Raw genomic sequence first — 24,754 nt, forward strand, 5'->3', positions numbered from 1 at the left:
AATCATCAATTTTTTGTTGTGTTCTGTATTTTTAGTTCATATATTTTGTGCAACTATATATTCAACTGGTTTTGAAGAAATGTGTAGTTTCCCTAAAATCATCTATTGTCATTGAAATAACTAAGGGGACATCTTTTATTTAATCAGTGTTTAGATGCAACATGTCTATCAAGTAGTTTTGAATTGTTAATTATTTTGATTAAGTACTTTGCTATTCTGTATGGTTATTGTGTTTCTAATATACACATGAATATTTCTAGGGTAAAACATTGGCATTTTTGTTGCCTATTTTGGAGTCATTAACAAGTGGACAATATTCCAAAGGTAGGAATAAGTCCTATGGAAAGCTACCTAGTGCGATTGTTTTGGTTCCAACTCGAGAGCTTGCAAAATAGGTATTATGTTAGCATTGACCTGTAAACTGTCTGATTATGTTAGTATTTTGAAAATATGTTCTTTCTTTGGAAATTTCTCTACATCAACAAATCTGGGAACTTTGTATGATGACTTTTGATATGCAGGTTCATGCGGATTTTGAGTTTTACGGTGGATCTGTTGGCATTAATACATGTTGTGTGTATGGAGGTGCTCTGTATGGTCCACAGGAGAATGCACTACGCAAAGGTGTAGATGTTGTTGTTGGAACACCAGGTCATATCAAGGTAAGTGAGTAGCTTTTATTAACTACTTTCCTGATATGCAACAATTCATTGGTAAAAAAAATGTTTCGATTTCTTTACACAGGATCATATTGAGAGAGGCAATCTAAACTTGAAATCATTGAAATTTCATGTCCTTGATGAGGCTGATGAAATGCTTAACATGGGCTTTGTGGAGGATGTGGAAAACATCCTTGGTATGATTTGTAATTTTGTATTGAAATTGTAACTAATAGACTATATGACTTCTTTTGTGAATGACATAAATTACATGTTTACTGAGTTTTCAATAAGAAGTGCCAATTTCCATGATGTATCTTTAGCATCTCACTTTCAATGGTTACCTTCTCATGTGTACTTGTACTTATTCTCAAATTGAATTCAGTTTCAAGTGTTTTTTTTTTCTGCAGTGTGTCAAATTATGCTATCTCTGCATTTAATTAAGATATCTGAATTCTTACAATCTTGTGATTTGTATAGATTACTCAAATATTTGGTGCTCTGTATTGTATCAGTTTGTGCTTGTTTATCTGGATTCAACTTACAGTGATCCATATTTCAATGAGCAGTGGTTAGTGGTTAACTAAAGTTCATATCTCATGATCCATGTTTAAACTTCATTGAACCATATTGAACATAAAAAATATTCTCAAAATTTGTTTGGAAAAATTGACCTTATATTGTGATATTGCTAACAGGATTCAACTCTTGACCCATGTTTCACAAGTAGTGGTTCATAAGAATAAATTTCTCATTACATTCGCTTGTATGTAGTCATATAGTTTGTTGAGGCATTTTCTTGATGTTATTTTGAGTCAGAAAAGCTGCTTCTAGGGCACTTATAGGGCCAATGCGAGATTTGTAAAGCCAATATGTGACCAAACTCTTCATAGAAAGAGCCATCATTTATAAGCTTTAGCATAAAGTCTTGTTAAAATCTTAAATAGCTTTTGTTTATATTTAACATTTATTATTTAATCAACTTTTTGGAATTTAGATTTGAATTCTATAATTTTATGGAAGTATTGGTATTTAATGTTTTAATGTTATTTTAATTTTTAAAGTGTAATGTTGATGTGTGTTTTATGATCGCACCAACAACAAAATAAAATATGAAGGTATCTTATCCTTTCTTGAGCAAAACCCCCTGTATAATTAGATTGTGAAAGATCATACATGATTCCAAGGTTCTTTACCAATCATGTCTTGACTTGTGATAAGTTCAATGGTTGATGTGATATGTTGGTGTCATAAAGGGACTTACATTTAAATTGTTCTTCACTTCCACAATATTTATTGAAACTACATTGCTTATTGCAATTTTGCTATGCTTTTTCTTTGAACGATATAACTGAAGTAAGTGCCCATTGTGTAAGTCCATTGAGGAAGAGGGGTGAAATGAATGCCCACTATGCATTAAATGTCTTGCACCATGTAAGTGTGCTAGGTGCCATGTAGGTGTGGGTCTTTTCTACCCACATCATTTAATAGGTTGCTATACTTCAAAACTTTAATGTATGTCCACTGCATCTCTTAATAGTCCCATTTCTTCCTGCTATTTTAGGAAAAGTCGAGGATGTGAGTAAGGTTCAAACACTTCTTTTTAGTGCAACAATGTCAAACTGGGTAAAGCAGGTGGGGTTTCTGACAGTGCTCAATGTGGCCTTTTAATTTTTTTTAAAGCATGTACACTGTTTATTTGTAGAAACTATAGTACATGCTGACACTTGCACTTTTCAAGTTGGTTTCCAAATTTTCTTATTACATGCTAACACTTGATACCTTGTTTTTACCTCTTCAATAGATTGCATCAAAATTCTTTAGACCTGATAGAAAAACTGCAAATCTTGTTGGTGATGATAAGATGAAGGAAAATGCAAGTGTGAGGCACATTGTTCTTCCCTACTTTTATAAAGCAAGAGCAACAGTTATACCAGATGTCATTCACTGCTACAGCAGGTTGGACGAGAAATATATGATCTATGTATTTGGAAATGGTTTATGTAAATCCTGATTATTGTATTGTCAAGCATCTCTCATAAGCAACTCCATTCTTAATCAGAAGGTAAATTCTTTTTTACTTTTGCAGTGGGGGACGCAATATTATTGTTACAGAGATAAAGAATGATGCATCTGAGCTTGCTGAATCATTTCCTAGTAAAGCTCGTGCATTGCATGGAGATATACAATAGTCACAATGCAAAGTAGGTTATACTAACTCTTAGATGTGAACTATTTGTCTTTAAAATGCTTTGTGCTAAATGAGGATACTTGTTACAAGTGGGAGGCTTGTCAAAGATGATGTTTACTCACCTATTTGTGTATCTTTAGATTTAATAGAATTTTTTGGATGTTTTTGAGATACTTAATGTTTGAGATACTTGCACTATTGTAACCAAAGAGAGAACATCAGTCAATTATGCTCAAGTAACGGTGGTCATGTATTGTTTCATTTATGTGAAAAAGGCACCATGCCCATATAGATGGGATGCAATGAAAAGTGTGAATTATTAAAATTGTGGATTTATGGTGTTTTCATTTGGTATGGGATTTTTGGGAGCCTGGGTATGTTTTGTGCAATTTTAAAAAAAGAGAAAAGATTGTGAATGTATATTACAACCAAAAAATTGTAACATATTGATATTAAATTACATTGTATAATTTTTTTGAAGTATTGAAAAAGCCATATCAATATCATCCTCTGAATAACCTATCAATATGTTCTTTTTTAATTGATGTTTGAGAAAGTTACTAGTTTAGAGATCAGAAATTGATGAGATTATCTGGGGACTTGACACTACTGAGAAATAATTTTTGATTGAATGAAGACCATATATTCTAGTTTTATCAAGAAGGAAGCAGGAATAGTTTTGTTCAGTCAAATATTGAAGTCATTGGCTAAGAAATGGAAAAGCATTTTGTTAGATATGGTTGTGGTTTTCTGTTGTGCAGCTGCAATCATTTTTCTTATGGCTTGTCAAAGTGGTTTTCAAGTAAGCAGAGTTTTCTCCTTCACATTTGTGTTCGATCAGCAGAGGGTTCCCTTGTTTCTTGTGGCATCTAGAACTCATGAAATGAAAGGAACACTATCATCAATGGTTTTTTACTTTGAAGTTGAAGCAGGCATCCTGGCCTGGAGGCACTATGAAGATTGGTGCATTGGTCAAGATAGATGCACATATATGACCAAAATTGTTGTAGTTGTGCATTAAAACCTGAAAAGACCTATGATAACAATATCATTCCTTGCCACTTTACCCTAGAAATAATCTCAAGTTGCAATTGTTTTACAGTGGAAAGGAGACAAAAGGTCCCCTGGGTGAATATTATTAGCCCTTATCACTACAGACTAAGATTTTCCTGATCAAACTATGATTTAGGTGAAGAATTCTTGGACTATAGTGTTTGTCTCATCCTTGGCCCTTGAGGCAGTGGCCTATTGTCCATATCCATATGTTTTTCTGAAAGAAAACAAGATTGCCTCTATTAAAATAATATCCTCACTTAGTTCAAATAATTGAAGTTATATAACCTCAGAAATGCTTGATCCTTTAACATTTACTAAATTTGGATGGTGCATTCACCAAATGGATGTGAAGATGCATTTTTTGAGTTGGAATCTCCAAGAGGAAGCAAATATGTAAGTACTCGAAGGATTTTAATTTCAAGAAAGAAAGAAGTAAATATGTTAGTGTCCACAAATTATCAAAAGTGGGTCAATGCATCTCAAGAGTATAGTAGATTATAAAGAAAGTTCAAGGAGATTCCTAGAGCATCAATTATGTCAATTGATCAAATCATTGTATGGGTTGAAGTAAAATCCTTGTGCAGGGTACAACACAGATTGATTAGCACCTTTGAGCTCATGAATTATGTCAAAGTCTTTTAGACAACAACTTTGCACACTTTTAAACTGGACTCTTAGTAATTGAATCTGCACGAATTAATATTCAGTGTGTGTGTGTTGAGCAACTTGACAAAAAAAAATTTCATTATAAAACTACAGTGTTAGAAATATAGTAACAATAATCTTTACAATTCCAACTCTCTTGTTGTTTAATTACACTTCTGTATCAGACACAACTTTCAAACTGCTAGTTTCTTTTGTATATTAATATGTGCACATGAAAATACTATCATGCCATTTATTTTTTAAATAGTGCATGATGCATATTTTCTCAGTACTTGCTTCAATTTATTGAAATCCATTAATGCCTTGTATTTTAATGATATAGATTCTGAGATCTAGATTTTACATTCAATGGAGTCATAGAGTATATTTCTAACTTCTACCAATTTTTGATTATAATTTTGCAGGTGCAAATTGGTACGCATTCATTTACATTTGATCACGTGTATGGCAACATTGGTTCTCCATCATCAATGATTTTTGGAGAATCTGTTGCTCCACTTGTTGATGGTTTATTCCAAGGTTATAATGCCACAGTTATTGCATATGGATAGATGTGTCATCTCATCATGGCACCTACATGTTGGTTGATTGATTTCTTTTTTAAATCCCTAAACATGTAAAACTAAATTTCACAGATCCAATCTCTAATCTCTAAACTTTTAAAATTTAATAAAATTCATATTCTGACTTGTTTATTATTTGATAGGTTGTTCCTGGAATCATGATTGTAACTTAGTTTCATCACAATGATCCTTATGAACTTACATGTACATTCACTAACAAGTAACTCTAGATGAAACTTTAAGTTTATTTATCAAATTTCAACATTCTCACCAAAATATGAACTACATTATCTCATGATTGTTGTAGAGTACCATTGCTCACATGTGAAATAGGCATCTAGATTACTGAACCCTTCTTAAAATTAGTTTCATTGAATTAATATATGTTATGCTATCACTGGGTGTGTAATTTGAGCATGAGAATAATGTCATATCTATGTACGTGTTTTGCCTAATAAACTTCTGAAATATAATTTCTATAAGTTTTTGAAATTAGAGTAGATGAATTATTCTATAGGAAAAGGTGTTGCATTTAGGCATTTATTGATAGGTTTGGACATGAACAATTTTCTATTTCTAGTAGATTATAATGATGATAGTATTGGATTTTTTTCCATGTTTAATTTTTCTCATGATTCTTGAACTTTTAGGTTGTTGCTTCACAAGATTGGTCTAAACTTATAAAGGATGCAGGTTTGTTCTATGTATGCTCAAGCACATCGAAAAGAATTGACTCAAGAGATAGAAAGATCATATGAGGGGCACTGTATCTTCACTTTCAACTCCCATGCATTGCTATATATTTCATATTCTAAACAAAGGAAAAAATCATATATTCAAAAAAACACAGAAAAAACATAAAACTTTCTTTCACCAATATGAGTATATTTATCTATATTATTTAATTGAATCACCTGTTGCTTATGAGAAGAGTCTAGTACATAAAATATTTGGTGGCCGACTCATAAGTCGGGTTTTTTTTTTCAGGTGTTTATATTTTCAAAAAATTTTGTACTTTGTTAACAAGGATGAGTGAATGTAAGAAGATATCAGAAGAAGTTATTCATATCTAAACATCATCTTTTTTAATATTAGCGAGGGAATAGAGAGGGGCTTATAGACACCTTCAAGATTTACTGTTCATTTCATAAATGGGATTTTTTGAGTCAGTTAAATCTTTCAAAATTATTTTTATGCTGGGAACTCTAGGTTATAGTCTTAGAAAAGTATTTTATTCATTAACAATTGCTTCAACCTGGCTTGTAGGTGAAGTGCACACAATGTTCTTATTGCTCAAATAAATTTGATCCTTTCTTAGATTTGAGCCTAGAGATCATTCGAGCAGATTCCTTGTTGAAAGCATTATCCCATTACACGGCAGTGGAGTAGTTAGATGGGGGTGTGAAAAGATATCAATGTGAATGATGCAAAGTAAAAGTGAAGGCTCTAGAACAACTCAAAATTGATAAAGCACTGCATGTTCTTGCAATTCATCTCAAGCACTTCAATGTAGTTGGATCTGGAGGAAAAATTGACAAAAAAGTAGACTTTGGTTGTACGTTGGATCTCAAACCATTCGTTAGCAGTTCACATGTAAGTAGCCCTTACAATATTATTTGCCAGAGGATCACATTTTTAGTGGAATCTAATAATATAGTTTTTGTAATATCTACTGGTTTTTTAATAAATTTTGCACATTTGAATGATATTCTAGTTTCTTTGTCTATTGATCAATCACAGGAGGGCAATTTTAAGTACACTCTTTATGGTGTTCTTATTCATGATGGCTGGAGCACACATTCTGGTCATTATTTCTGCTTTATTCATTCATCCACAGGCATCTCGCATGCTTTAGATGATAATCGGGTATACATTTGCTACAGTTTTGAAGACATGTTTAATTTTGTGGAGCAAGCTCATTATAATTTGTGTATAATAGAATACACAAAAGAACTAAAATTTTATGTAGAAACTTTTCTTTATATGGTAACACTAATTATACTGAAGTTTCTTAGACTGATTGAAGTTATTCTTATGACACTTTGTACTCTAGGTCTATTCAGTCAGTGAGAAAAGTGTGCTTTCCCAAAAATCTTACATGCTATTCTAAATACGAGATAAGAAAACTAGCATTCAAATAGCAGGTAGGTCTAAATCTTAGTATAATGGCTCTAAACTAAAAAAGAGGGTGTCATTGAACATTGGACATCCAAAGGAAAACCACTTACAAGATTCATATGCCCCCCAGGTGACAGAAAACATGCATTCTTTCCAAACGATAGCAATCTCTTTTAGTGTTGCAGGTGTAAACAAGATACCCCAACAGGTATAAAATTTGTCAAATGTCAATTTCATTTCAGAAAATCTAGAAAAGAACACAAGTTCTGGCCAGTCATGCAGTAAATCCAGATCATGATGCTACATTACAGATGGTGCCTCCAAGAACCAATGGTATTCAAACAAATAATGTCTTCTAGTCAAGTCATACCATAAGTAATGGATGCACATCGAATGGGTCTAGTAATAATGTTAAGAAGTAGGAATCTGAAATAAAGGGAACTGATTCTGTGGGTAATTTTAATATTATGGTTGTTAGACATTCTCGAAACTATGATGTGAGCAATGATAATGACAACTATATTGGTAGAAATTCTGAAGCTTATTCAAAAATTAATGGTAATAGATCATAAGAATGTCAAACATTCTACAAATAGTTTGACAAGTATTATTACTCAGCATCATGCTACTAAACTTCCAAAAAATGATTCAAATGGTAAACTTGTAGCTGGTGAGCATCTAGAGAATGGTAGTGTGGTCCACAATTCTATAGATAATGAGAGTGAGGCTGCTAAGCTCCTATCCCTGGAAGATGGTTCCTTATTTCAGGTGCTTGTTTTTTGTATTAATGTTGTAGTGTATATGTTTATCTTTGAGAAAATTGCTTTTAGTCCTAATGAATCTTTATATGTTCCTTTTGGCAGGGAGGCAAAAATGGTACTTTTCTCTGTAAGGGAAGGGAAATGAATGGGTCATGTGTAAAAGCTATGCATCCACATAGGTTGCAGAAATATAGTCAAGAAACTAAATGTATTTCCAACCAAAAGTACCAAAAACACCATGAGGACAACCACTACCTCGTTAGTAGAAACAGATTGAAGCTTATGAAGCATCTTCCATGTCCTCGGTTTTTACAAGCATTGTCTTTCAGGGGGCATTTTCTTCTAAGAGCAATGCATATTTTGAGGAAGAAACGATCCAATGAAAGGAAGAAATGCACGAAGTTACAACTTAAGAAGGCCGACATTTTTCTTAAGCAGAAACGCTCTGCAAAAATGCCTTCTAGAAAAGAGTATCCAGCTGCAAAAAGTTTTGCATGTTTAGTCGCTTCTAAGTATCCACAACAATCCCATGGAAAGGGTCTGTCAAACAAAATAAATGGTTGTGTTTCTGTGTAGCAAACTGAGACATTAGAAATTACAGCTGGTGTGGTTCAGAATGGGTGTAACATTGCTAATGTTTGTGGCTGAAGCAGCAAGCTGAATATGCTTGTGACAGGGTCGCTATGGCGATGACAGCAGTTGGCATCGTCGCCACAGCAACCCCATTGCAATGTATGCCGATGATGTCGCAATTGCGATGTCAGCCCTGACAATTATGATGGCCCTTGGCGTCGTCACCACAGTGGCGCCATCGCAATGCTTGCAGTGGATGTCGCAATTGCGACATCAACTACAAGCATTGCAACGACCGTCAGGCTCATCACCACAGCGACCCCGTCACCAGTGGCTGATGCGTCCCTGTCACAATTTGCCATGGATGTCGAAATTGCGATGTCTAGGGAAAGTATTGGGATGGTCGTCGCCACAGCGACCCCGTTGCCAGATGCTGTCATGACCCTGTCGCAAAGCTTGCAGTGTACGTTAGAAAGCTTGTGGTATACGTCACAAAGCTTGTGACAGGGTTCGTGCCATAATAAAGTGGTTTCATAGCAACGGATAGGCATCATAATTGTGATGGCATAGGATAGACATCGTAATTTATGACTAAAAAACAATGACATCTATTACTGTCGTAGTGGCGACACATTGCGGTCGTAATTGCGACACTTAGCCATCGCAAATTGATGCCAAATGTATTAGTGTGTATGCTCACATGTACGCTCAAGTTTTAGATGGATGGATGGAGTGGATGAGGCAAGGTTTCAACAATGGATTCATGGAGGTATTTCAATATTGTAATAGTATTTTGGTAGTTTTTAGGCTCTCAAAATAGCATTATAAGTTTGCTTGAAAAGTGGATGATGTTTGTGAAGGGAGAGGCTTCTATTTATAGGCCAAGGGGTAGAGGAATGGACAGTCAAGATGGAAGGATGGTGAGGGAGGGCTAGGATGCACTCAAAGAGGAGCACATGGATTGTGCTTGTTTGAAGCCAATTAGGAGGTGACACATGTCACAAGGTGATTGGATGTGAGAGGGTAGGATATGGGTTGGTCAAAGGAGTAATGAAGGAGGTTGAGACATAAATGGGGATGGTTGGGTCATAAATGGAGATGGTTGGGTCATAAATAGAGATGGTTGGGGGGAGACTGAGATTGTTGACTTTGGCTTGGGTCATAAATGTTGGAGGGTGAGGGGAGAATGAGATTGTTGACTTTGGCTTGGGTTAGCAAGTCTTAACCCATGTTTATGATTGTGCACATGATTAGAAGAGGATTAGGCTTGGACTAGAGGGGGATTAGGGGGTAAGTGGCTTAGATTTGATGGGATGGGTTAGTTAGGTGGCTAAGTGAGGTTAGTATGTGTGAATGGGTTGGATTAGGGGTTAGGATAGGGTTTAGGGAGGCTCTTAGGATTTTAGATATTTTATTAAATTATTTATTTAATAAAATGGGGATATAGAATTAAATTGAATAGATTTGAGGATTTATTCAATTTAATAGAGGAATAGGGATTTAATTGATAAATTGATTTTGGGTGATCTTTTAATTTTATCAATTGGACTATAGTTAATTAAATTAACTAATTAACTAGGGGATGACAATAGATTAATTAAATGTTAAATACTTAATTAATGATGCCTTAGGAGATGACTAAATAGGATTACTTAAGTGATGTAATTAGATTTAGGTGTCTACATTTTGCCTCTCATTGAGATAGTGTTGGAATAATACTATTTCAAAGAAGTTTGAAGATAGATGACACGAAGAAAACTTTGAAAGCAATATAGTTGCCCCAGTCCTGAATAGAAGAGGAGAGAGTGGAATGTGTGATGCCCCCTCAAGAAGATGGTAGGGAAAGAAGGTGAGGCCCGATAGCTTCTTGAAAGGTACAAGAATCAAGGGCGAGCAGGAGGACTGAGAGTGACAAAGAGAGATGGTTCAAGGAAGCACATACTCTCACTATGGGAGAATGATACAAAGGAAAAACCTTGGGTGCAAGGATAACCAATGGGTAAGAACACTGGCTACAGGGAGAGGGGGAGGGTGATTGGGTTTCTAAATTTGAACCTATGGTAGGGATTGGGAAGATGGGAGATTTGGGGAGATGATGATTCGAGGGTTTATGATTGGTGATGACTAAGAAGATGATTGATGTAGGAGATATGATTATGATTGATGCAGGAACTATGATTATGAGTGATGAAGTAGATATGATTTATGATTGATGAAGTAGCTATGATTATGATTAATAAAGGAGCTAAGATTATGTGTGATGCAGGAGCTATGATTATGATTGATGGAAGAGCTAAGATTATGATTGATGAAGGAGCTACAATTATGGTATGGATAAAACTGTTAGATCATGATTGTAAGACTGATTGGATGGGATGCTTGGATAGGATGGGATGTTTTGATAAGATGGGAGTGTTGAGTAATCCATTGAAGCGTGAATGTGTGGGTGTTCCAAAGGGCAGCACCACCATGTAGTTGAGCACTTATTTGATATAGGAATATTGGGAATGTGCCAAGGTTACTAAGAACATCAAGGGCTTTTTACCAATATTACATAGGACTGACATGAAACAAACACGCAAGGATTGCCCCAGCATAACACATGAATCTCGAAAGAATCAAAGTGGAAATGATACTGGGTAATCCACAAGCAAAGAATATTTCCCAAGTGCACCATGTAACCACAAGTGATCACATGTTTGGACTATGCAAGGGTCCCATCTGACTGACTCACAAGCAGAAAAGAAAAAGAAAAAGACCTGATCAAAACCTTGCTCTTGAATTGCCCCATTCATAGCACACCATGATATAAAAGATCGCGGCGACCATGAGGAGGGAACAACCGAAATCACTTGGAAGAGATACTTTAAGAACCAAACGTGAAATCCTGAAAAGAAAATAAATTGAAAGAAAATGTAAATCCATGAAAAAGTAACCTTTTGCCAAAGAGATCGGTAGGACTGGATACTGAGGGACCAAGATCAGATGAGAGGAAGGATGCATCCTACAAGGATCTATCGGTAATATCGAGGATTAGGATCAAATGGGAAATCAGAACTATGTAGGACAACATTTTTATGACAAGGGATCTCGTACGAGGATTCGCTAAAGCACCTAACCAAGAGAACTACAAATTTTTATTTGTATTTTATTTTTTGATCAAGCAAGAAGTGACGCAAAGAGATGAGAGATATACAATGATACCAAATGAAGGATAGACATGCAAGGATGGTACAATGGACAAACCAAAGTATTTACAAGGGATTACCATACAAAAGCTCAGCATGATAGGATAGTGGCAGGAAAGATGAAGATGAGAAGATTAGTAGAAGAAAATCTAGGGATGAGGAGATAGTGCGATGAAAAGCATGAGATGAGAAGCTAGTGGAAAGAAATAGGATATAACATACTATTATGATAGGGGAGGTGAGGTGTGGAAAGGACAAAGGTGGTTGCCAACTTGACTATTATGATGGTGGGTATTGAAGCTTGTTGCTAAAGATATGGATAGTGTGTAATGGAAGTGATGGAGAATGTTGTTGGTTCTATAAAAGGTGAGTGAATTTGATGAAAGCCCAAAAACAAGAAGTGTTAGCATAAGAAAAGTGTGAGCGAAGAATTAAGTTGTGAGTGAAATACCAATGGCCAATTCACAAGAGCAGAGGCAGAAAATGCCAGAGGCGATAGAAGGAGGAACGGGGGGATGGAGTGAAGAGGAAAATGAAAGCCAAGGAGAAAGGAAATGGTTGTGGGGGTAAAAGCAAGGCGTAAAGCAGAGCCAACAAAAAGGAAGAGAAACCTTGCCACGTTGAAGTGTGTGAAATTGTGATCGGGGAGTGGTAGAGGCTAGCAAAATTAATCCAACTCAAAATCAGCCAGAAGAGGAAGAAGAAGATCTGACCTTGCTGCAGCTATTAGCAGAAGGTGCGATGTAACAAACAGAATCGAGGGAAAAAGAGAAGGAGACAAACTCACCAAGTGTGGGAGTGTTGTTAGAGGGAGCAAGTGTAGAAGATCAACCATCTGTAGAAGAGACTCTTCCAGAAGAGGAACAAAGATCTGTGATGCGACCAACAGCAGTCTTACGGAAGAAGGGAAAAAGCAATTTAGGGGATATGATACAGAGCTCTGGGGAACAAAAGGGTGACCCAGTGTTGTCTGCATTTTGGCCATTTCAAGCATTGCAATCCGATGTTGCAGTACAAGTAGCTCATGATGCAGCAATGGTGATGGAGAAAGCATTGGCAATGGAAAAAGAACGGGCTGACTAGGTGGAGAAAGATGTGAATTTCTTTCAAGGCCTGATTGAAAGAGCGCAAGAGGATGGTGCACAAATGGAATCTGAGCACCTAGGGATGATGTTAATGATGGAGAAAACAAGGGTGGAGACTGTTGAGGCAACTTTGGCAGCTGAGAGAGCGACGATGGAGAGATGTGAAAATGAATTAGTGCTCCTACAGTCGCAAGTAGAAGCATTTAGGGAGTCAGCAGTGCAGACCAATAGTTTAGTGCGGAGGTCACAAGAGCAGCTGAATGCAAGTAATGCACACATTACGTGGTACCAAAATCAGTTGAATACAGTGAAATATGAGAGGGAGTCAATGAAAATGCTAGCAAATAGATATGAAAGAGAATGCGATATTGTGTAGAGGACAACAACTATTCTAGGAGTAGAAAGACTACGGGTAGAAATGAAAGATGTCATGGAGCAATTAGTGAGGGTTGCATGAGAGGCGGCATACTACATGGGATTATATCACCAAGCGGTCCCTTTGGAGAAAAGGAGAGGAGTTGTATACTCAGAAAAACATTTTATGGAGCAGATAAACACATTCTTGAGGCATGGTAACATCCCGATCCCCATGGATATACTTTGGGCAGGTTTGAGAATGACTCTAGGGGCATCATCATCTGGGACTTAGTCTAAAGGAATGCCATTGATTGGACACCCTGTCTTGCCACCTCCCCCAGGGAGGCCAGAATAAAAAATCTGCCAAACATTAGTAGTTAAATGAAATGTTGTTGTTTCTATTGTAGGAGAATAGAAAGTTTGTGCTTGTTGTTGTGGCAATCAAAGGGACAACAGATGTTGTTCATAATGTAATGTCATATTTTGTTTTTGGGATTTTTATGGAAGATATATGGATTTTTTTGTGTTTTTGTCGAATATTTAAATGTTTTTGGGATGTTTGATATATATTTGAATGTTTTTGTGTTTTTGTGATAAATAATGAAATAGTTTGACTCTTGTAAAAGTGGGAACAATACAATCTGTAGAGTAAGGGCAACCATGACTCGTAGGCGAGAATGTCTGTGTAGATTTAGCAAGTATGACAGACAATAATAAGACAAAATGTGGGGACGTTTCTCTCAGTGTGTGATGAGACAAATGTTTATGAGGTGTGGAAAAGGCATTGGGACCTACATAAGGCTTGTGATGGCCAAAAGAGGTCAAGAAAGGCATTGAAAAAGGTGTTTGGGTCGAAAAGGATGTCTTAGGGGCCTGAAAAAGGCGTTTTGAGCCTAAAAAGGCGTCTTGAGGGCCTGAAAAGCTCAAAATAGGGCTTGGAAAAAAATGCTTGGGCCTAAAAAGGCAGTTTGGGGGCTTGAAAGAGGCGCTTGGGCCTATAAAGGCATTTCAGGGGCCAAAAAAGGTCAAAATAAGGCCTTGAAAAAGGTGTTTGGGCCTAAAAAGGCAGTTCGGGGGCTTGAAAAAGGTGCTTGGGCCTATAAAGGCATTTTTGGGGCTTGAAAAGGTCAAAATAGGGCCTTGAAAAAGGCGCTTGGGCCTATTAAGGCATTTTTGGGGCTTGAAAAGGTCAAAATAGGGCCTTGAAAAAGGTGTTTGGGCCTAAAAAGATAGTAGAGTGGTCCAAAAAGGACACTTGGGCTTTCCAGACAGTATTGATATATTTGTTAAAACTGGGTAGACCAATCGTGGCCATTGCAACTTAAAGAAGACTAAAAATCCTTCTTGATTCACATTAATAATGGGTGCATGGAAGGAAGGTGACGGTCGGCTTTGCGACATCTCTTTCGCTATCTGAGTTGTGCTGGTTTGTCCTAAGCTTGGAATTATGTTTCAAGACATTATCACGCTTCTTCTTAATATCAATTTCTTAATATCAGAATTTGAGAGGAATTTTTGGGTGGTGTTTTAATATTTCAAGCTTTTATGGCCATATTTGGCAATTATGACACCCTTTTGAATGTTTTGGAATTTTTTTTTATTTTTTATATTTGTAGACAATTTTTTGAATTTATTTTTTTTATATTGTTTGGGCAATTTTTGAAAATTTTAGGCATTTTTGGGTGATTTTTGAATTTCTTTTTGGTAAGTTTGGATGATTTATGAATTTTTTTGGTAAGTCTGGATGATTTATGAATTTTTTTGGTAAGTTTGGATGATTTATGAATTTTTTTTGGTATTTTTGGGTAGTTTATGATTTTTTTTGGTATTTTTGGGTAGTTTATGAATTTTTTTTGGTATTTTTGGGTAGTTTCTCTATGTGCTGCAAATAGGCAAGTTATTGCCTTGCTGATTCCCATCACTGTGTCAGCTATCAGCACTGTCATTCCCTCCATCCTTGTGGATTTGATTTTGGGGTGGTTTGTGCATAATCCTCTGGCGATCCGATGGAGGACATTGAAGAGCGAGTTTGGCTTCATTTTCTAGATGTATCAATGGTCAGTAGAGGAGTGATGGGGTTGGTTCTTTTGTGGTGTGAGGCAACTAGCATGGGCCTTGCAAACGGTTACAACTCTAAAAGATTCTCTTTGCGAGGTCTATGTGAAAGGGTTGTAAGTCTATTGGTTTCTCATTGTGTAGGGTTTGTGAAAGGTTTTTGTCTCATGTCAAGGTCTTAATTGTGGAAAGTAAGGTGTGTGTGAAAGGGTTGTGAGAGGAGGAAGCTCTTTTCTTCTTCTTCTTCTTCTTCTTTTTTTTCTTTTTTTGGATGATTTATGAATGTTTTTAATTTTAATTTTAATTTTTTTGCCAATTTTTGAATTTGAACTAGGATGTGAGTGAGATAGTGATGCGAGATTTTGCTGTAAGGCTCAAAAATATACAAGCATGAATAAGAAATGGGTGGATGACTCAGGAATGGAGGATAGAATATAGTAGCAGATGTGCATATGATAGGAAAAAGCTTAGGACGAGGAAATAGCATTGAGGCAATATGGTTATTGTGACATGGGTAGGATACACAAAATTATTGGTTGCATGATAAGGATGTGGTACATAGAATATTTGTGGCCTGGTACAGGTATATGATATAAAGGCATGGTTTTAAGGATAAAATACACCTGATATGATACATGTGGTAAGGTACAAGGATGGAATAAATATGCTAACCGTGTAGAATATGTGATCTAGGTAGGCTTTCCACACTGGTGTTGTGAGTTGTTGGAGTGCGAGAAGGGAACTCTTGGAATATCGTAGAAAATGGGGAGATGGGCGATGAGATGTAAATGGGTGATACTGGATATGTAGATCATTGATAGATAATGGAAAGGCTGTAGTACACCTCACACCTATTTGCTAGGTTTTCACCAGGGACCTATCCAAAGCACTTGAATTGCCAAGTTTTCACTATTGGACGCTTTGTTTTTCTTTGCCTATTTTTGATTTGCAAATTCTGTCCTCAGGCATAAAATTTCTTGAGGTGAATAATGTTGGTAGGATCATTTAGGACTTCATCTTCAAGGGTAGATAGTTGATAGGCTCTTGAGCCAAAAGATGTTGTGACCACATAAGGACCAAGCCATGTGGGCTCGAACTTGCCTTTCTTTTCTCTGTTAGCTTGAACCTTCATCTTCTCTTTGAGGACCATGTCACCTTCCTGAAAATTGCGTGGATGGACTTTCCTACTAAAATTGTGCTTGAGGCAATTCTGGTAGACCATGAGGTGGCCATAGGCCTGTTGCCTTTTTTCATCAAGTAGATCAAGTTGAGTAAGTCGAGCCACTCTATATTCTTCATCAGATATCTGTCCTCGTAGAGAAATTCAGAGTGATGGGAGTTCAACCTCAATTGGTAGGATTGCTTTAGCACCATAGACCAAGGAGTATGGAGTTGTGCCAATGGCTATGCAGAATGAAGTGCAGTATGCCCATAGGGCAGGATTAATTTGCAAATGCCAATCACGGTCGGAGTCATTGACAACTTTCTTGACGATTCTAAGCAGGGTTTTATTAGTTGCTTCTACCTGACCGTTACCTTGTGGGAAGTATGGGCTAGAAAAATGGTGATGGATATGAAGGGAAGTGCACAATTCCTCCATATTTAGGTTTTCAAAATTACCTCCATGGTCGGTGAAAATGGTAGTTGGGATGCTGAAGCGACATATGATATGATATAGGATAAACTTGGACACTTGAACTCCCATAGCAGTGACAAGGGAAACTACTTTGACCCACTTAGTGAAGTAATCAATGGTGATTATTATCCATTTTTGTCCTTTGAAAGAAAGTGGTGCAATAAGATCGACAAGATCAAACCCCTAGTAGGCAAAAGACCATGGTGGTGCAATGGGTTGCAAGTCTTGAGCTGGAGCTCAGATCAGATTAGCATGTTGTTGACAAGGTAAACATCATTTCACAAAATCACATGCATCATGTTCTAGAGTAGGCCAATAATATCCAGCCCGAAGGATCTACTTTGCTAGCACCATCCCGCTCGTGTGAGCACCACAAAGTCTAGCGTGTACCTCTTTGAGAGCCATCACAACCTCATTTTGATCTAAACATCAAGAGAGAGTATCATGATAACCATGATGATATAGGGTTTGGGTGATGATAGTGTAACAGGAAGCTCTACAAATAAGGTTTTAGCGTTGGGTTCATGTGAGGTGAGGAGATATGATACCATTTAGTAGGTAAGAATGAATTTCATGGTACCATGGGGATTGGGAACCAACCAAGATGCAGACTCGTGTTGATTCATCATTCTCATATGCAGGTTCATGCAGCTACTCAACCAAGAATTCATGTTGCGTAGCTTCGCACAACATTTCCAAGAGAGAACTAATAGTAGCCATAACATCAACTGCTTTATTTTGGATTCTAGGTACCTGTATGAACTAGATCTGAGTAAAATACTCCTTCAATTGATCAACCAGATCTTTGTAAGTTAGTAGCTTGTCATCCTTGGTCTAATATTCATTCAATGCTTGTTTGATGATAAGCTGAGAATCACCATAAACCTAAAGCTCTGTGATATTCCATTCAATGGCAATTTTGAGTCTCGCAACAAGGGCCTCATACTCTGCAATGTTATTGGTACACCGAAATTGTAGCTTGAAAGATTTAGGAATATAATTGCCTTGAGGTGTAACCAAGAGTATGCCCGCGCTGGAGCCATGAGATGTATAGGAGCCATCAAAATATAGCTTCCAAAGTGATTGTTCTTCTATCAAATAGAGGTATTTGTTTGAAAATTCCATGATGAGTGGGTGATCTGCAATTAAGGGTGCATCAGCCAAGTGATCTTCAATAGCCTGGCCTTTGATGGCCTTTCTGTCAACATATTGAATGTCAAACTCGCTGAGAAGCATAACCCATTTTGCGAGGCATCCGGTGAGTACTGTACAAGAGAGCATATATTTCAATGGATCAATCTTTGATATCAGGTGCACAGTATGACTCAACATGTAATGACGTAGCTTCTGGGTGGCAAACATCACTGCTAAGCTAGCCTTCTCCATTGACATGTAGTTGAGCTCATAGCCCACTAATGTTTGGCTGATGTAATGAATAGCTTGTTCCTTTCCTGCATTGTCAAGTTGTGCTAGAAGAGCACCTAATGTTGTGGGAGTAGCTGTGATGTACAATATGAGTGGGCGCCCTGCAACTGGAGGAACCAAAATAGGTGGATTAACTAAGTATTGCTTGATGAGCTCAAAATTGCACTGGCAAGCTGAGTCCCATTTGAAATTCTGATCTTTCTTAAGCAGGTGAGTGAAAGGTTGACACTTATCAGCAAGTTGAGAAATGAACCGCCGGACTGATTGGAGTTTTCCTTACAAAGAACGAAGGTGCCTGAGTGTCTTAAGAGAAGCCATATCCATGATGGCTTTGACCTTCTTAGCGTCAATCTCAATACCACACTATGACACAATGAAGCCTAGGAGCTTGCCTGAGGTGACACCGAAGACACATTTCTTTGGATTCAGTGTGAGACGATATTTTGCCAATTGATCAAACACTTCTTTGAGGTAAAATAAGTGATCAAGAGCATTGAGAGACTTTACTAAAATATCATCCACGTAATCCTCAAGAATCTTATGGATTAGGTCATGGAAGATGACTATCATGGCACACTGATAGGTTGCCCTGACATTCTTTAGCCCAAATGGCATCATATTGTAGTAGAATGTGCCCCAAGGTGTAGTAAATGTTGTCTTATGCTGATCTTCCTCTACTATATGAATCTAATTATATCCAGAGAAACCATCCATTAGTGACAAGAGTTCATGACCTGTAGTGAGATCCACAATCATGTCGATATTTGGTAATGGAAAGTCATCCTTCGGACAAGCTTTATTAAGATCCCTAAAATCATTGTAGATTTTGATATCACTAGAAGGCTTGGTAACAGGTACCATGTTAGAAATCCATTTAGAATAATCTATTGGGCAAATGATTTTGGCCTCCAACAATTTTTCTAACTCCACTTTAACCAATAAAGCAACTTTGGGGTGCATCTTACAGAACTTTTTCTTAACAGGCCTGGCCCCTAGATCTATTGCTAGATGGTGTACGACTAGTTTGGGGTCCAACCCTGGCATGTCCTAATATGACCATGCAAAGCGGCCCACATTTTTGTGAAGAACCTCAATAAGAAGATCTGCTTGTTCAGGTGGTAGAGAGGCTGCGATGTATGTGATATGTGGGATTTCTGTCAAACTAATATTTACTGGTCGATTTTCGTTTGTCAAAACTAAAGAGATAGGATGCCTATGCTCTTGCAGGGGAAGGATGAAATCTCCATCTTCGGGGGCCTCAGAGAGGTTTTCACCATCAGATACATCCTTTATTTTTATTTCACTTTTTGAGTTATCCAATGATGGTCTAGAGGAATTTTCACCAGAGAACATTTTTCCTTTGATTTTTTGCTTTTTGGTTTCTTTTTTATTTCTGTTTTGCAATTGGAGATTTCTTCCTCCCCGAAGTAACCTGTGGGATCCATCTTGTAGACATATGTCGATGGTGGTGGCGATCATTTATGTGGCATTTCTGCCCCCATAAATTTAAGGAGTGCATTCTTAGTAGAGAACTTGTCAACATGAACGACACTTGGTTGGTCTCAATCTATGAGTTCGGGGTGAGCGAGGGGGAGGTCTATGAGATTCAAGGATAATTGGCAAAGCACAGAGGCTCCAAGGATTATTTTGTCAAGGAAAATATCATCGTAAGCTTTCTTTTCAACTTCCTCATGGATGTCTTCAACCTCAACGAGAGTGTTTTGGATGTTCATAAAGGTGTGGCCTTCCGTTGTAGTGCCCCCAGTTGCGGGGAGTCCATAACCCAAGCCTTTGGTTTTCTACCCTTGGTGTACTTCTATAAGCTATCTCATACTTGATTCCTAGTGGCCTAAACCACCTCCTTGATAATCCCATTGCTCTGTGGCCAAGCGATGTGACCAAGGATATTTCTATTTAAAGTGATCAAGAAGTGCTTCACTTTTATGAGGGGGCTCTTTGTATAGCCATGTGTTAATGTCTGGTGCATTCTCCTCTCCATCAAGAGTACCCTTGGTAATAAATGTGGTAGGGCCCATTTTTGGAGTCGAGAGGTGGTTTCTGGTATAGGCCCTTGATGTGTCGGGCATCCTTGAGTATGTGGATCAAGTGGTAGAGCACCAACAACAAAAGCATCTGTAAGACTATACTCACCACAACCTTGGCAGTTGATCTTAACTGTGGAGAGGGTGGGGGCTAAAATGGTGTTTGGATCATGGCAAGTGCCAGAGGAACTGGCGTGGTGTGGCCAACTTCGATCCAAGGACAATGATTGGTGTATGAAGCTTCAACCGCATTGCAATAAGCAAAGGGTTCAGGGTCTGCATGGATGGTTATCTCAGTGCCATTATGCAAAAATTTGATACACTAATGATATGTGGATGGAACAACCTTCATGGCATGAATCCATGGGCGACCGAGGAGGATGTTGTATGGAAGATTAAGATCAACTACATGGCAAAGTGTTTCTTGAGTGGCTGGGCCAACTCTTATAGGGAGCAAGATGGTTCCTTCAGTAGTGCACTCCAAATTGTCACAGGCCTTGATGGTGATTACTTTATTAATGATATCTTCCTTAGTGTATCCTGCCTATTTGATGAACTTTAAAGTACATAGATTTAAAGCCGATCCATTATCTATCATGACCCTTTTAACAACAAAGTTGGAAGCCATGATGGCTATGTGAAGTGGAAGGATATGATCTGGTTCAACTACTGGGATATCAATGATTTTGAAGGATAAGGCACATGAGGCCAAAAGATGGCCAACCAAGTTCTGAAACTCAGTGGCATTTATGTCGGAGGAGACGCGTGACTCGTGTAGAGTATTGTTGAGGATCTCTTGATAAAGTGGGCTTGTTCGTAAGAGATCCAGAATGGAGATCTAGGACGGTGTGTTTCCAAGGTGTTCCAAGATGTTATATTGTGGCCCTAATGAGGATGATTCTGATGGAGATGCCCTAGATGGAGGTGGTCTTGATGGTGCATAAATAGGTGGGCCAGCTATATTGAATCGAGTCTGGCGAGTAGCAACTGCACATTGGGTATCTAGGCCCTTAATGTTAATAATGTTGATGGATGGCTCAACCTATGATATGCAACTGATAAGGCTTCCATAGTCTAAATATGCTGAGGTATAGTTTTGAGAATTGTCTCAGTTATCTCCTTGTTTACCTTGAGCATTGTTCAGTTTGTTGACAGGAGGATTTGCGGGTGCTTTTCCTAGGTTTGTGTTATGAGGAGGGAAAGCATTTTGATACATCATTAATCCTACATTAGGTGAAGTTTGTGCCCCCGCTGTGATTTCCTTCTGATCAATTAGGTCTTGGATATAGTCCTTGAGTTGCATGCATTTGAGTGTGGTATGTCCTTTGACATGATGGAATTTGCTAAACTCATTATCTTTATACCAAGATGCCCTAGATTGGTTTGGTTCCAAGGGTTGTGTTGGTGGATGTCGAATAAGATTATCCTTAGCTAGTTTTTCAAAGATTGCATCAAGAGGTTCCCCCAATGGAGTGTATACATGAGGTTGTCTCTGAACACAAGGTTTAGCACTTGCCAAAAGTGTGATAGCATTGGTTTGATTATGATGAGCAGGTATTTGTTGATTGTTCTGTATGGGTGACGGGTGATACACAGGGGGTTGCTGCTGATAGGGTTGTTGCTGACAAAACATAGCAGGAACATTGGTAGTTGCCCCAACGATATGAACTTGTCGGGTGTCAGTGGCACCATCTGTCACTGTGTTTTTGTTTTTGTTCCAGTATCGGGTTTTGTCATTGTTTGGTCCTTGTTCGTGGGTGTTTTACTTGTTGATTGTTCAAGTCCCCCCCCTTTTCTTCAATGTCTTTGTATGTATGTAAATAGTTCATAACCATATGATGGGTGAGACTAGGGTGTGCATTGTTTATGAACATTTTGACAAGATGACGCTCAGGGATTGTACAAGAAATCTTGGTTGTGAATATTTTGCCAATGTTGCAAGTATTCTGCAAGGCTTTCTCTCCCTTTTTGCTTAGTATGAACTAGGTCCACGACAGATAATTTAGTTTCAACAAGATGGGTGTATTGAGCCACAAAGGCTTCAGAAAGATTAGCAAAAGTTTTAATAGTGCCTTGAGAGATACGACAGAACCATTCTAAGGATGGGCCTCCTAAACTTTTGGGAAAGAGCCGCATGAGGAACACGTCATTATAGGCTACCTCCTGACAATGCATATAGAATTCCTTAACATGTGTGACTGGATCACTTTTCCCCCTAAATTTGTCAAACTTGGGGATCTCAAAATGTTTAGGAAACAATGTCATCGTGATGGTTTTGTCAAACGGGTATGGGCAATCATTCTCAAACTTGAAAGTTTTGGAGTCTGTCCCATCTTTGAGGGCTTTGAGAGCATTTTTCATCTCTTCCCATTTAGAGTTTATAGGTGGAGGAGCAAGTGCCCCAAATGTAGGATACATGCCAAGATCTGACGATTGATATGGAAAACCCTAGTTTCCATATGGTGTCTGTGGAAAAATAGGTTGCACAGCTGGTGGGATGGATGTTATGGGTTGTTGGAATGTGTTTTGGGTATACTACTGCATCTGTTGAGAATTTTTTTGGTGGGGAAGATAAGTATGAGGCTGTTGCCCTATGAGATATCTTTGTGTGGGTGCTTGAGCATACTAGTGGTGTGAAGACTGCAATTGAAAGGGTGGTAAGGTGGGTAATGCCTGTGCCATGCTTTGGGAATACATACCATGTCCAATATATGTGGGTTGCACCCTTGCTTGAGAGTATGACTGATTATGAACAGGCACAAGGTAATTAATCTGCAGTAGAGCATTCATCATAGGGAATTGTAATGGCAAGGTGGTTTGGCTATTTCCCAAAGGTGGCATGGAGAAATAGTTGGTAAGGGGTGGTAGTGAATAACAATGTGAAGTGGTAGATGAAAGTGTCTGAGGGGCGAACATGGCTGCAGTGCTAGGGGGAAGACTAGTGGTAGGTCCTTGTGCTAGAGCAACATTCCAAGGTCCCAAAGGAAATGAGGCTGAAGAGCTTTGGCTAACTACAAAGGGGTTGATAGTGATGTTGGGTGGGATGGAAGATGAAGTATTGGACCCTAGTGGTGGCATTTGAGTAGTAAATAGACTAGGTGTGCTGTGAGGTGGAAGTGAAAAGGTAGTGTTGATGGATGTAAATGGAGGATTTGGTGGAGTAGAGAAATGAGTGGTTGAAGCAGAGGCAGATGATACACATGCGGTTGGTTGGGATGTAGTATGTACTAAGGGTTGAGTGAGGATGGGATGGGTGTTTTATGGAATAGGAGCAAGCACCTGGGTTGAGGGTATATTTGGGTCTGTAGGTTCTGTCTGACGTGGTTGATATCCTTTGTTGAAGGATCGATAAGGACAGACGACTCTGCAACTAGTGGTTGCCACCCAAATAGAGGGTGTGTAGGATCTGAAATTTCGATAGGTGGTGGACATCCAAATTTAAAGGAACCAACACTATCCCTTACGAAATTTTCCATGATGGTTTCCTTGTTTCAGTCTATGATGGCATTAACAATGGTGGCATGGCCAGGTTGGTTCATGAAAGCATCAATGTCTATGGAGGAACCTGTTTCTTCGGGGATTTGTGGTTATGGATCTGGTGGCATCATGGAAACTACGGGGTATGGTTGAGCTCGAGATGTGTTATTACTATGACTAGGATCCATGTCCTTTTTCCTTGTGTTCTACCAAAATAAGTGGTGGGTGGCATGAAAGGATGACTTTCCTAATGATGAAAATGCAAAGAGGGATGGATGATGCTAAGTGTATATGATACTTTTAGGAATCTAGATGATATGGTGTTACATGGAGGAGATTGTGTTTCCCTTAAGTGTGAACTTGAATATGTGGTAGCGATATCAAACCCTAAGGTAGCCTTGTGATCATTGGGAAGAAAAATGGGATCAAGTGTGTAGCCCAACCTTTTGCTTAAGGTGATGTGGGACACAAATGATAGTTTATCCTAAACAATGCTTAGTTTAAGTACAACTATGATGGTGAGATGGATGGAGATTTCTTTAGGGAGACAAAGCTTAATGAGGTGATGCAATAAATGTTTCTAAGTGTGGAGCAACTAATGGAGGATTCTAGGGTTTAGTGATGCTTGATTTGGAGGATTTCTAAAAAACTAAGGTTTGATGACAAAAAGTGGAGGAGATGATTATACCAAATGTTTAAATGGGATGATGAATTAACAGAGAGACTAAACCTACAAGGAGACAAGTGCATAAGTGTGTGTGGAAAAAGATGGACCTAATCAAAGTAGTTAACATGAGAGTTATTAATAAAGCGATGGTTGACACCTCGTCGAAGAGTTAGGTTTTGAATCTTGTAATCCCATTTGGTTTGTAATGCAACATCTGCTCTGTCTTTCTTAATTT

This window comes from Cupressus sempervirens, chromosome 6 (assembly GCF_028749045.1).
Source record: "Cupressus sempervirens isolate cs-2001-9-10 chromosome 6, ASM2874904v1, whole genome shotgun sequence".
Classification (NCBI taxonomy): Eukaryota; Viridiplantae; Streptophyta; class Pinopsida; order Cupressales; family Cupressaceae; genus Cupressus; species Cupressus sempervirens.